Source organism: Ochotona curzoniae, unplaced genomic scaffold (genome assembly GCF_017591425.1).
Source record: "Ochotona curzoniae isolate NIBS_2020 unplaced genomic scaffold, NIBS_Ocur_1.0 contig_4612, whole genome shotgun sequence".
NCBI lineage: Eukaryota > Metazoa > Chordata > Mammalia > Lagomorpha > Ochotonidae > Ochotona > Ochotona curzoniae.
Window position 1 is genome coordinate 14,187,464 of NW_024466343.1, and position 13,973 is coordinate 14,201,436.

The 13,973-nt window shown below is 47.2% G+C and overlaps 1 protein-coding gene across 1 annotated transcript in view; it reads right to left on the reverse strand.

Annotated features, from left to right (window-relative positions):
• Positions 1 to 11,474, reverse strand: part of LPAR3 (lysophosphatidic acid receptor 3) — a 77,674-nt gene extending 66,200 nt beyond the window's left edge. Inside the window, exon 1 of the mRNA XM_040987235.1 lies at positions 11,276 to 11,474. The gene's annotated coding sequence lies outside the window, so the exon portion shown is untranslated. The remainder of the gene's footprint in view (positions 1 to 11,275) is intronic.
• Between the last annotated feature and the right edge of the window lie 2,499 nt (positions 11,475 to 13,973).

A 13,973-nucleotide genomic window follows, 5' to 3' on the forward strand; every position in this document is an offset into this window, starting at 1 on the left:
AGCCATTTGGGTTGTGAATCAGTGCATGGAAGATCTCTGTCTCTCTCTCTCTGTGTAACTCTGCCTGTCAAACAAATAAATATTTTTTTAAAGCTTTATTTTTACTATTTTTTTATTGGAAAGATGGATATACAGAGAGGAGAGACAGAGAGGAAGATCTTCCATCCGATCATTCACTCCCCAAGTGAGCACAATGGCCGGTACTGCGCCACCGATCCAAAGCCAGGAGCCTCTTCCGGGTTTCCCACATGGGTGCAGGGTCCCAAAGCTTTGGGCCGTCCTCGACTGCTTTCCCGGGCCACAGGCAGGGAGCTGGAAGGGAAGTGGGGCTGCCGGGATAGAACCGGCAGCCATATGGGATCCCGGGCGTGCAAGGCGAGGACCTTAACCACTGTGCCACCACGCTGGGCCCAAACAAATAAATCTTAACAAAAAAAGACTTACGGGTACTACTGGCATCTACAGGGTGGAGGCCGGGGATGCTGCTGCACATGTGACAGTGCCCAGGACATTCCTTCATAATAAAGCCAAACCATCAACAGTGCCAGTAATGAGAAATTTGGCTGTAGAGTTTTAAGATGAGACACTGAAGGATAATAGAGGATTGAATGTGGTACAAACTGTAGGAGAGATAAAAGTGAAGTATTACAGATTGACAGCATTTAAACAAGTGAATAATACTCTAAATTGACAAAGATGTAGGGAAAGTGGATACTCCTCTATTATATTGGTGAGAATGTAAACTGATAAAGTTGTTTCAGAGAACAACATATAATTCTGTGTTCATTTTCCTTTCATTCCTGTCTTCTTTTTTTCTTATCCTTCTCTTCTCTTCCCAGGACAAAGCATTGAGAATGCATTGGTTTTATAACGGGCTCTTTGCGGTTATGAGCTATTGCTTAGAAACCATCTACAACAGTGAGCTGGAAGGACTGACTGGAGCTAATAATGCAGCTGCACAAAAGCACAGACCAACAAGCCCAGTAGCCAGGGACAAGAGGCAGTGGAAAAGGATGGGGACACAGAGGAGGCAGCATGACCTTCACAGCTGGGAGTTTAGCAAATAAGTAAAAATACTGAAGATACTATGAGTCATGTTTCGAAATGTCACAGAAGGGAAGTACAGATAAAATAAAGGGGAACGATTAGAAATGTCCTACAGTACTGGAATGAAGCTGTACACATTTAGTGTGAATCCATGATTTTACAGTGCATGAACTAAAACAATATAGAAGTATAAATTTATAAATGTACATGTATGTACATGTGCCAGCTCTATCTTCTGGGAGAGTCAGAAGCAATGGTACCTTAGTAACAAGAGGCATATCCACTTCTGTATCTGGAAGTCTGTATACCAATCTCATGTTGTACATTATATCTCTAGATTTATCCATTTTATATTACCTGCAACTTTCAGTATCTATCTTCCCATCCCTCTACCTTCCTCCATGTACAACATGATGGCTACAGTTAATAATCTTGCATTACATAATTTTCATTTGTCAAGACAGTAGATTCCAGCAATTCTTATTACACACACACAAATACTCACACAAAAAAAATGACTGGGTGAGGTGTATATTAATTTGCTTGATTACAGAAATTACATAATTATATATAGGCATATCAAGTTATATAAATCAAAATATCATGTTGTATACCTTCAATGGACATAATTTTTAAGAAGAAAAATGATACTCTGAACATAAAGGGACTCAGTAAATCAGGGAAAAAATGAGATGAGCAGGGAACATGTCACAGAATCCAAAAAAGTGTTCACTGAGTAACAGGAATGTGTTGAAAGGACATGAGAACCAGCTCCAGGATGCCCCACTGGTCAGACAGAGGACAATTTGAGCATCAGAATGAATAATGGTAAGTAGAAGATTTCAACTTATTGACTACAAAAGAAATCCTTGAACATTTCCCAATATATAAGTGACTACACACAAAAAGAGAAAGGTAGATCTTCCTTGGAGTAGAATGCCAAGTAATAAATTTAGAAGGACTAACGGAAACAAAGAACCAGCACTGGAAACCTTCACTGAGGTGGCTGATTCAGGGAGAAGTCATCACGAATATTGAGTCTGTAGGTAGAGGTTTAATGAGGAACAGGCTATTAACACATCTTCACCAACACCAGTAACTTTCAAAGCAAAAAGTGGTGAATTTATGGTAGGGAGATCTGGCAGATATCAACACAATGAGGTAATCCAGGTCAGCATCCCAGTAGTGGGATGAGTTGCAACATGTACTTTTTATTGTAGGAATCTGAGAACAGTTCAGTTTCTGTCCTGTTCCTTCCAAGAACACACACCCTGTGCCTGCACTTGGTCCCCGAGGAACCGCTCAACAGATCGAGGCTGACAGCCATCCTATAGAATGTAAGATCTCTAACATCTGAATGCCGCAAAAAGCTGTAGGAACGGACAAGGCAGAACACTATTTCAGAAGTGACACAACAATTAAATCTAACAGAAATCCAAGACAATGAGGTCAGAGAGACAGTTGGGGGACAATTGATAAACTGCGAATGGGATTCTTGGATTGAACAGTATTGTGCCCATGTCTTGATTTGGTGAATTGCATACTGGCTATACAGAGAGAGAAAGGGCCTTTTTCTTTAAGGTTTACTTGTTTATTTGAAAGGCAGTTACAGACAGAATGAAAGACAGAATGTAAAAAATCTTCCATCCTCTGCTTTATTCTCCAGATGAGCACAGGAGCCAGGAACTTCACCTGGCTCTTCAAGTGATTAGCAGTGACTCAAGCACTCAGGTCATCCTTCCCTGCTCTTCCCAGGCCATTTGAAGGTACCTAGATAGGAAGAAGAGCAGCCGGAACTTGAACTGCCACAAAGCTGGCTCCAGGCCCTGGTTGCTTTTTTAAAAGATCCATTTAAATATTCGCTTTTATTTGAAAGACAAATTTACAGAGAGGTGGACACACACATATACATACACATAGAGAGAGGGAGAAAGAGATCTTTCAACCACTGGTTCATTCCCCAAACAGTTGCCACATCTGGAGCTAATCCAATACAAAGCCAAGAGCCAGGAGTTTCTTGTGGGTCTCTCACATGGGTGAAGGGGATCAAGGGCTTGACTCATCCTCCACTTATTTTCCAACCTATAAGCAAGAAGCTAGATCAGAAGTGGAGCAGCTGGGACCTGGACCGATGCCCATATGAGATGCTGGCACTTCAGGCAGAGGATCAGGCTGCTGAGCTACCACACTGGCGTGCCTGGTTTATAAATGCTGAAATGTTTAAGCATGATAGAAAATAATATCTGCAACATGTTTACAAAAGATTCAGAGTAAATACTAGTGATCCTATGTGACATACATATATAAATACTTTATATTTAAATGATACCACATATACACATATATATGTGAAACATATCAAAAAGTCTATAGAAAAAATAAATGTACATGTGTAATTGTGTATGTGTTTTTAGGAGAGGAGAGAGAAATACAGGGAAGCATTTTGCTTCTAACGCCATAGGGACAGAAAACAAAAATAAAGCTTCTTTTCTGTTTACCAGACCCATATGATAGTTTTTGCCCATGAAAGAGATGATATACCAAAAATTAAGCAAGACAGGGGACACACATGATTCCTGGATGTTCCTGTGGAAAGATTCTATTTCTAACCCTTTGCTTTGGTCGTCAATAACTAGCTACCGCTAGTGTCTCTGAACCTGAACTCTGGATTGCCAACTCTGCTTTGGGAATAAATGTCTCTGACTGACTCCATTGCCCACCTTTGACTTACCTGGCCCGAGTCTGGCTGAGGCAGCTCCAGAATTTCTACAGAGGATGGGTTTGAGGGCAGCCTGGCTTAAAAAGCGAGACCAGGAGCTTGCCCTAGAGCGTCAGTTACTATGAAAGCACACTCTTTTTGTTTAGACTGCATATTTACTTTGAAGGCTTCTGGGCAAACTAGTGTACTTGTGGAGGGACTAAGGTGATCTCTGACTCAGTACTGCCACTTGCCAAGCCACCCTTGATAATACCACTGAATCTGCACATGGCTGACCTCCAAGCTTCTACATGGTAGAAGCTCCAAGAATAATGACTCAATGTAGATTGAATTCTAGCTAGCTGATGAGTAAAAAGAGAGCTGGATGGACGTTCTCAGAAAAGGGTGAGGCAGGCTACTCTCCAGAGTGACACACAGCCCAATCCAGCCTGGAGGACATGAATGATTCACATCTGGAGAGGTGAGACAAGGTTCAGTGGACTGGGGCAATATCACGGCCTATTGGGCTGGGGGCAGTTCTTGACTACAGGCACACAGGGCCTGAGGCTAGCAGTCAGTGGCTTCAGAGGCCAGAAAGCAAGGGAAGAGGAGTAAAGAAGAGACCGTCCCAAAGGGTAGTGAGATGGGGTGGGGAACAGGTACATCCTTACTCCCAAAGGACACTACACTTCTGACTCACCAGATCAGAGGACAACACATGACTTCCTGACCAGATAAAACATCTACATGAATTGTGTTTCAAAGGTGTAGGAGAGGCCTGAGTCCATTTGCACTTTGCAGACTGAACCTTAGGAACCCAAGTTAGCAAGAAGACACCAGGCAGTAAGAGCAGTACAGGTGCACCCCAATCTAATGATTGATGGTGGCTGCTTCTACCCTCCTCCCAATATCCAAAGAAAGTAGCAGACAGTAGCTTTTGTCCACCAAGAACTGATGAGCAGACAGTACAGGTAATTCCAGTGGGAAAGTAAGGTTCCTTGGGACTATGCCCCATAGCTGCATTAATGACTATGCAGTGTTAGGTAATCTCTGTCCTGATGCTAACCTTTCTCTCACATTCCCCACAAGAAAGGAGCAGGAGCTCTAATATAATTTTCTGCTGAAATCAAGTATGAGAACAGAGGACAAGAGAGAGGGTTAAGAAGGGAAAGTAGCCGGGCCTGGCGTGGTGGCGCAGTGGTTAGGGTCCTCGCCTTGCATGCCCGGGACCCCATATGGGCGCCGGTTCTAATCCTGGCAGCCCCGCTTCCCTTCCAGCTCCCTGCTTGTGGCCTGGGGGGGCGGTCGAGGACGGCCCAAGGCTTTGGGACCCTGCACCTGTGTGGGAGACCCGGAAGAGGCTCCTGGCTTTGGATCGGCATAGCATCGACTGTTGCGCTCACTTGGGGAGTGAATGATCGGACGGAAGATCTTCCTCTCTGTATATCCATCTTTCCAATGAAAAAATAATAAAAATAAATCTTTAAAAAAAAAAAAAGAAGGGACAGCAGCCATGCCACTTAGCAATAAGAAACCCACATGGAGATCCTAACATGCCCACAGGGCCGAGGCTCACTGAACTTGCCTGGGACCTCGCACTTACAGAAACTCTAATTTTTTATTCCGGTATTTTCTAAATTCTCTTATTTTGAAAATCTTTACTTAGTTGATTAGGGCACAAAGAGTCAAAGGCTACAAGAAAGTGGGTAAGACCATTGCATCCACATTAATACTATTTTTTTCTGTATCTAGGGCAAGCGGAGAGAGAAAGGGAGAAGCCCCACCCAGCCTCACACCCATCCCAGGTCCCTCACATGGGGCATGCTCCGAGGGTCCTGCTCAAGCAATTTTGATAGTTCAACAGTTCTGAATTGCTACCAATCTTGCCATTCCAAGCATGATGAAATCTCTTCAGAATCCACTAGCTGACATAGTCTCTTTACGGTTGGGGTTCTGAAATCAGCAGTTCAGTTGCAGGGATCCCCAAAGAAACTTCATCTGGGCTGATCCCAGACCTTTTTTTTAATATGAGTTTGCCAGTACAGGGTCTGACACAGTCTGTCACCCCAATCAGTTTACGCATATGCTGTGACTGCAAATGAAGGGTCATTTCTGTTTATAGTCCTGTCTTTCACACAACCAATGGGTGTTGCAGTCAAGCATGATTCTGTCCACTTCACACTAGGCCTTCATGTAAACCAGTGGGAGCCTCAGCCTAGTAAGGGCAACTCCCCATAACTCCCACCAGGCCTGCCCCCTAACCTGCTTCCCATAATTACCAGTATGTACTGCAAACTTGTTCAGTCTGTCCCACATCCCATTTAGCTCTTACACATATCACTGGACACTGAAGCCTAGCTCAGCCTAACCTGCCCTACTATGCAGCCCACACACATGCTGGCAGGTGCCATTCTGTCTAGACACCCCTGCCCCAGGCCTGGTTTTCATGCTCTCCAGTGGGAGCGGTAACCCAAGAGGGAGGTGCCCACTAGTTCCCTCCTAGGTCACTCCCACTTCTGGATTATGCATTCTCCAAGTGGTTCTGCAGCTTGATTTGACAGAATTAGCCCCCAGTGCCAGCATCAGCAAAGCCCAAAAACTCTACCCTTACCCACTCTGATTTATGCTTGAACCAGTAGGAACAGACAGCCCAGCCTGGCTTTTCCCTGATCTAGCTCACATGAGGCCCACAGGTGTTGTAGCCCTGCCTGGTCTGGTCTGCCCCATCTCAATTCACGTTCTCCAGTGGGAGTGGTTGTCCAGCAGCGGAGCCCTCCACATTCCTCTTACCAGCTTTGCCTCCTCCCTCCCTGGTTCTCATGTGTGGTGATTGGGTGCTGATGCCCAGTCTGGCATGGCCTGCCTCGCCTCTACTTTTGCCAGTGGGTGTTGTAGCCTGGCCTGGCCTGGCCCAGCCCAATTCCAGCTGATGCTGATGAGGGTTACAAATTAGCCCAGCCCAGCAGGCACCCAGTCCCAGCTGTAATGTGTACTGGTATCTGTTGCACCCGAACCTGGCCTGACCCACACTCAGTTCTGGTGCTCAGATTTGTCAGTGGGTGATGTGAACAGGTTCAGACTGGTCTGCTCTCAGCCTACGCCAAATGTATGCTGCTGAATACCTTTCCTTGGTCTGCTCTGGGCTGTTCCCTTTTGTGGCTCTTGTGCTCACCTGCAGGGACTATGTCCCAACAGAGGAGTTTCCCAAACTCCTCCATCAGAATCTCTCCCATTGCCAGATCTTGTGCATACTGGTGGGTCCATGGGCCAGCCCTACTTAGTCCACCTCCTGTCGTTACAGAAACAGTGGCCTTTCAACATGACGTGTGCTCCAGCTTGATTTCTGATCTTCCTTGTGAGTTAAGGTTTGCTCGGGCCTGCCCAGTCTGCCCCCTTCCAGTTGCAGCCCGGCCCACCCCACATCCTGTTTTAGGATGCACATTCTGATGCTGCTGCCTTGACCTGCCCAGTCTGTTGTTAGTTCCTTTACTTGTGAGTGATGGCAGGTTCCATAGTCACACCTAGATCAGCCCATCCCTACTCCAACTCTTGAGCTAACCAGCAGGTCTTGTATTTCCACAGAGTTGGGCCCATAATTCCCCCACAGAATCTATCCTCAGACCTGGTTCTCTCAAGTGCTAGTTAGTTCCTGACCATACTAAGTGAGAACGTTCACTGTTCCACCATTCAGTCAGGTATTGTTGCCTAGCCCTGCCATACCGGTCCCCAACCATAGCTTTGGTATGGAGTGGTGTGAGGCAGTCTGAGATGCTCTAAGCTAATAGCCCATCTCATGATTCCCATGTGGGCTGGTGAATCAGTCTGGCCCAAATAGATCTTACGAACTCTCCCCTCAAGCTACCAGGTCTCAGTCTCCACACTTGCCAGCAAGTTCTATGACCCCATGGCTGGAAGCCACAAAGGATTCATCTCTTATACTTACACTGGCCTTATCCATGGATGTCCCTAGGCAGCAATTATATACCCTAAAAACCCTAGAGCTTGCCACCAGGCGGCCAGCAGCCTGAGGCTGCTACCAAAAGGTGCACTGGCTGCCCAAAGCTTAGGACTCGGTCACCGTGTAGTAGCAGTGACTTTGGCCTGACTCCAAAGCATTGGGGCCCGGCCTTGCTCAGTCCCTCCCCCACAGCAGCCATGCTGTGGGGGGCCCCCTTCACTCCAGCCTCATGGCCAAACACTGCCAGATTCTACTTGCCACAAGATGGTGGCAGCAGGGTGGAGCCAAAGGTCTAATCCAGAACCTGAGAACCCTCATGATGTACTTACCCTGAGGGAAGAAGTCTCTCAGGCCTGGGAAAGCCTAGGATTCACTCGCTGTGTGGCAGCAGTGACCTTGGCCTGAATCCCAACATTGTAGTCCGGCCTGGCTCAGGCACCCCGCAGCTGCCATGCTGCAAAAAGCTCCTTTCACCCCAGCACCCCATCCAAACACCTAATTCCAATGTTTAAGTGGCCCTTCAAAAGGAACAACATTTTCCCACATATTTGATTTAATGGGAACCCAGGCAGGGAAGTGAAAAAGGAATGATCTGCATTGCATAAATGCAAAAATAAATTCATGGATGGCAAATAATATACGGCAAGTTGCAGAAGCTAAACAAAATTGGAGGCTGGAAATTTGGCTTTGCAGTTAAATCATTTTCTGGGATGGCCACATACCATGTGAAAGAACTTGAATCCAGTCCCAGATACTTTGCTTCCCATCCAGCTTCCTGTGAAAATTCACAGAGAAGCATTTGATGGTTCAAGTGCTTAGGTCTCTGCTTCCTGCATGGAAGACCTGAATGGAGTTCCTGGCTCCTACTTTCATCCTGATATTCAGCACTGGATGTTGTAGACTTTGGGGAGTGAACTAGTGGAGAAAAGGCCTCTCTCCATCCGTCTTTTTGTATCTCTGTCCATGTCTGTCTTTGAAATAAAACATTTTTTTTTTCAAATGGGGCTAGCATTAGAACTCAAATCCGAGCAACCCAAGTACTTCTAGCCCCTCACTTATAAAAGTACAAACTCCATGTACCTGTGTAGACTGCTCTCCACGCTCACCCGCACTTTTCTCATTCACAGTCTGAATAAGTTCCAGAGGGGCTGTGCCCCCATATGTCCATACAGAATTCAGAGACAATGGAGCATCACGGACAAAAAGGAGGGGCCTTAATACATGGAGAAGGAATAAAGGAGGGAGCCTAGGGTAAGAATCAGAAAGGGGGAATACATGTAGGAAAAGTGTGCATACTGTCTGTAAGCAGCCTTATGCTTGGGACCCATCTGTACAGTCTTGCTGACTGACAGCCATGTTTCAACACTTTCTCCCGAGGCAGAAAAGGCAAACAGCAGGTAAGCCCAACAGAGACTCTGCAAGGAGCTTTCCCTTTCTTTTTTAGGGAGTGTCTATAATCCCCATTTTTACAGATGAAGAAAGCAGGGCTCAGAGTGGGGTAAAGTTATACAATGTGTCCGAGGCTACACTATGAAAGGCCTGCAGGAACAAAGGGTGATCTGACTGCTGGGTCCTGTTTTTGCCTTTGCCCTGCATTAATAATGCCTGGCCTCTACCATTTTAGAAGCCTGCAATCAGACTGAAGCATCGTGATGGGTATAATCACAGGTCAGGAAACACTTGAACTAAGGTGTACTCCACGGAGAATGGCTAATGGGTAATGTGAGTTATAGTAATTCCCATTTCAGTGAGGGTGATTCCCATTGCCCCAGCCCAAAGAAATAAGAGGCTGGGTTTAAGATAGGGGGATTGCTGCCCCTCTGCAGGAAGCTAGGAAACCCAAAGTGACAACTGCTGGCCTTAAAGAGTATGTACATGTGACTTTGACACTCTGTGCCTCTGGGGCTGCCTGGCTACAGGACTGTGGGTATGCACCCCTGTGTGTGGGTTTTTAAACAAAATTTTTTTAATGAAGAGAGACATTTAAGTAATTGTCAGGTTTCACATGGTTCTGATGAACATAAAACTGTCACATACTGGAATGTTTTCATTCATTTTCCTTCATAGAAAATGTATGTAGATCTGTTCTAGCAATCATCTTACAAAACAGCCATATACCTAAGCTATATCCAAGTTGACAAAGACTGGGTATTTGCTGCATGCAAGCTGCCAGACTTTTTAAAAGGGTGCCACCTGAAATTAAGTTAAAGCTACACACTTTTGAATTCTAAAGGCAATAAATAATAAACTTTTGCCCAAGTGGCTTATTTCATTAATTAGTGGGTGATAGCAGCCCGTGAGTAGCCTAGAAGGTTGGATGTCCATGTCCTTCTATGACACCAGGTCCATACGAGTGAAGCTCACGTCACCTGCGCAACTCTTGTGAGCAGAGTTTGCATGCTGGACTTCTGGGAATGGCCCGGTTTGTTTAGCACGCATGATGCTGACAGAGCCAGGTTTGCATGTATCTAACCGTTACCCTTCTGGTTGAGAAAGAGGAAAATTTGATTCACCAGGCTCTGGCTGCCATACACCATCAGATGTAAGGTCTCATTAGGAAGCAGGGTTCACAGCCACTGATCCAAGCAGAAGTTCATCAAACATGGGGCCTGGCATGGAACACCTGCTGAATTGTACAGAAGGGACTGCTTGGGACAGTCACTTTCTCTGGGACTTAAGCAAAAACAAGGAGGAACCCAGAGAGATTGAGTAGCCCTTTCCTTCCCAAGTGAATTCCAGCAGGTTGGGGGGGAGGGGGAGGAGGATTGCGGGACGTTGCAAAGATCAGTAACAACCGGAGGAGAAACATTTCCTGAAAAGGATTTAGTTAAAAATCACCCTACCAACACTTTTCAGGGCCGTTTCAATGATTACTTTAATAAGACCAAATTGTTTCTGAGAGTCACACTCACTCCTCAAAACTACATGCTTGAGAAAATTCTAAGCCATTCCGGGTAGCTGTAACTAGCTATGAGAAAGCAATAAAGTAACATTATGATGAACAAAGCACTTCTATCCGCCGGCGCTGAGGGGGTGGAGGGGGACTCCTCAGTCACCTCAGCATGGTTCCGATGGTGTGACTCCTGCGTTAGTAATTAACGATTTCGACCATCTTTAAATGCCTGCGCTTGGTTCACCTCCTTCCCGACACGGGCATGCCATCGTTCCGCGAGAAACTGGAAGACCCAGACATGTCACCTCCCGGGGGTCTCTGGAGAATCCCCTCTCCCAATCGCCACGACCACAGCAAGACCCAGTCTGGCCGAGAGAAGCACCTGTGGGGCCGCGCTCTGGAGCCGCTGCGCCCAGCCCACCGGCCGGCTCCCGGCCGAGGCGCACGCGGCCCTCAGCCCGCCTCTCGGCTGCTTACTGCTCGGACGAGTGAAGGTGGGAACGGGCTCGATTCCCGCCCGCCGAATCCTGACCCTGGACGGCCGACTGGGCTCGAAGCCCAAGCTGAAAACCAGGGCAACCCTACCGTACTCCCCGAAAAGTCACGACCCTGGACCAGCGAAGTTCCGCGCGCCCCGACTGCCCGCGGCTCCCGAATCCTCCCCGCGCCCGACACTCACCGCTCACGCCTGCCCGCGCCGCCGAGCCTCGGAGCGGGGGGCCCTGCGGCTGCCGCATGCCCTCCGGGCCGAGCGCGACTGAGCGACCGGGCGCCGGTCAGGTGCCGGCCCGGAGCAGAGAGCAGCGGAGGACGCGGCGCACGGGCGGCCGGCCGGCGGGCACCTCCTCTCCAGGAGCCACTGCGACGCGCCCGGAGCCTGAAGAAAAGTTTGGAGGAATCAGGGAGGGGCGGAGGGGCCGCGCCCCTGCCGGGCCCCGCCTCGCCTGGCCCTGCCCCGCGCGTCCGCACGTTCCCACGGGAGAGCGCCCCCACGGCCCGGGCCGCGGCCCCCTCCCGCAGGCGCGCTCCTACCAGGGGGTGTCCCCACCCAAGAGGGGCAGGGTCCCCACAAAGGACCGCGGGCACTCTTGACAGAGCCAAGTGGAGTCCCCGCTGTCCTCACCGGTGGTCTATGGGGTCCTGCAGCCCACGCCCACCACCTGTGGGAGCAGCTTCCCTCTCAGGCCCATACCAAAGAGTCCTGTGCTGGAAGCCCAAAGTTTCTCCAGAGTGTCCTGGTAGATCAGGCCTAGAGCCTTTTCTAGGCACCATTTTAGGTCAACGGTAGGCAAAATATGTTCAAGTTTCTTGTAAGAGGCTACTTGTCCTCTCTGGGCAAAATAGTTCTGGATACCTTGTTTTTCAAAGCTGAAATATAAAACTTCCACGGATCCACCTTTGGTAAAGAATAGGTGAAGCAAACGTCATGAAAGCTTTGTTCACTCTACTCTGCAAAGCTAAAACAGGGCTCAGCGGCCCCCAGTGCTGGGTTCACCTGGTCAGTGCCCAAGAAGGAAGTACCATGAGGCAAAAATTACTTCATTTATGCTTTGTTGTGCATTCAGTGTTGATATTGAGGGCCGGGGACTAGGTATTACATGACCTAGCAGTTAAGAGGTCTCTTGGGATGCTCCCATCTATAGGTGCTTGGGTTCAAGTCCTAATTCCATACAGATTTTCAGCATCTTACACCCTGGGAGGCAACAGGTGATTGCTTACATGCTTGGCTTCCTGCCACCACAAGGGAGAATTAGAGGCCTGGTCTGCTAGGTCTGGCCATGTTCCTGTTGTAGATTTTTGGAGTGAGCCAGCAAATAGTGTGTGTGTGTGTTTCAAATGAAATTTTAAAAAAAAATTTAAATACATTGGAACAGATGTTGTGGCTCAGCAAGTTTAACAGCTGCCTGGGATACCTATAACCCATCTCAGAATGCCTAGTTCAAGGTTTGGCTACTCCACTTCTGATCCAGTTTCTTGATAATGCAACTGAGAGGTGGCATATGATAGCTCCAATGTTTGAGGACCAAGGTTCTGGCTCCTGGTTTCAGCCTGGCCAGCCTTAGCTGTCATAGACCTTTGGGAATGAATCGGCACATGGAAGACTTAAAAATCTCTCCCCAACTTCTCCATTCACTCTCCAATTTCTAAGAAATGCATATTTCAAAATGAAACAAAACACAGAAGTCACATTCACTGATTATGGATTCCTTTGTGCATTCATTAAGAATTATATCCTGGGCCTGGCATGATAGCCTAGTGGTTAAATCCTTACCTTGCATCTACTGGGATCCCATATGGATGCTGGTTCATATCCCAGCTGCTCCACTTCCCACCCAGCTCCTTTTTTTTTGTGGCCTGGGAAAGCAGTCAAGGATGAACCCAAAGCTTTGGAACTCTGTGCCCATCTGGGCAACATGGAAAAAGCTTCTGGCTCCTGGTTTTGGACCAGCTCAGCTTTGACCATTGCAGCTTTTGGGGGAATGAAGCAGCAGACAGAAGATCTTTCTCTTTGTATCTCCTTCTTTCATATGTCTGACTTTCAAAAAGAAAGAAAGAAAGAAAGAAAAAAAAGAAAGAGAGAAAGAAAGAAAGAAAGAAAGAAAGAAAGAAAGAAAGAGAACCAAACTTAAAAAATTTAAATTAAGAATTATGTTCTAGGAAAACACCTGTAGACAGTTTCTAATCTCAGAGACTGCTCTCTGTCCAGTTTTCTCTCTCTGAAAACGATGTTTTAATCATCTTAGAGTCCTTACCCAGGGGTCTGGTCAGCTAGAACGTGACAACCTAGTGTTCCTCACACTTTCATTGGGCTCTGCCTGAATTTGGATCGCTGTGTGATTGTGGCCTCATCTTGAGGATTTATAAAAGTAACCTAGAGTCTTGCAGCTGAGAGTTGTATGGAGAGAGGTACAACTTGTAGAGCTAGTGCTCATGCTCCTGTTTACTGGAACAGCAGAAACCTTGTCTATGATATATGAGAGCGGGACTCGGGGAGTAAACAGCTCAACTCAAACATCACAGTGCTAAAGGGCAACTGGGGAGCACAGAAATTCTCAACTGCCAGCACTTAGCGAGTACTTGACTCAACAAATGTGTAGTATGTAGAGTGAGTAAATTGTTGCAGGCTGGACTGGGAACTGTAAACATCATTTAGAGCCTGCTTCTGCTGGGAAAATTTGTTTTAAGTTCCAAACAACTTATTAACACAGGCACTTGGAAACACATTATGTTGTAACATGGGAACTTCCTGAACTTGAGCACTGTAGAGGAGAGCTGGATCCTGCAGAGCCAGGTGTGACTGCCTTCGAAAGGAGCAAGGGGAAGGGAGCCTGGTGACGTTCATTGCAATTGGAAAAAAAGTCATTCTGACTGCATGG